The sequence below is a fragment of the Pediculus humanus genome, genomic scaffold (genome assembly GCF_000006295.1).
Source record: "Pediculus humanus corporis 1103172107447 genomic scaffold, whole genome shotgun sequence".
Taxonomy (NCBI): domain Eukaryota; kingdom Metazoa; phylum Arthropoda; class Insecta; order Psocodea; family Pediculidae; genus Pediculus; species Pediculus humanus.
In genome coordinates, this window is record NW_002987068.1 from 107,410 (window position 1) to 108,060 (window position 651).

The following is a 651-nucleotide window of genomic DNA, read 5'->3' on the forward strand; positions in this document are numbered from 1 at the left end:
CCTCGTCGTCGTCGCCACAATACAAAATAAATTTTTTGCACTTTACTTCCTTTTTTAATTCTCCCTCTCTCTCTCTCTCTCTCTCTCTCTCTTTGTTAATGACACGACAAAAAAAGTGACCTAACAACGATTCACACATTTCACATTTTCTTACAAACGAAACATTTCTCAAAAATGGAAAAAAAATTCAAAATTTCGTGGCAATAGACGCTTTTAAAAAATCATCATCATCATCATCGTCTAATTCCACGATTTTATTTTTACTTCGAATACATGTCGAATTAAAAAAGTAACAAAGTGAGACAGGTTCACCTTAAATCTCTCATTTACCCTTTGGCTAAAATTTTTATTTTCGGCACAACAACAACAACAACAACAAATGACCGATTTCTCAAATATTTTATTTTGACTTAATCAGGTATCAGGTCATTAATAATGATAATGATGATGATGATGATGATTATGAAATTGACCAAAGCGGGGAAATTAGGTTTTACGTCATCAACGAATCAACAAATCAAAGAAAAAGAGAAAGAGAGAAAAAAAATTTTTTAAGTGTCGTTAATGAAAAATAAAAAGAAAGAAAATTAAGTATAACACAAAGTGAAGAAGTAACAAAGAGAGAGAGAGAGAGAGAGAGAGAGAGAGAGA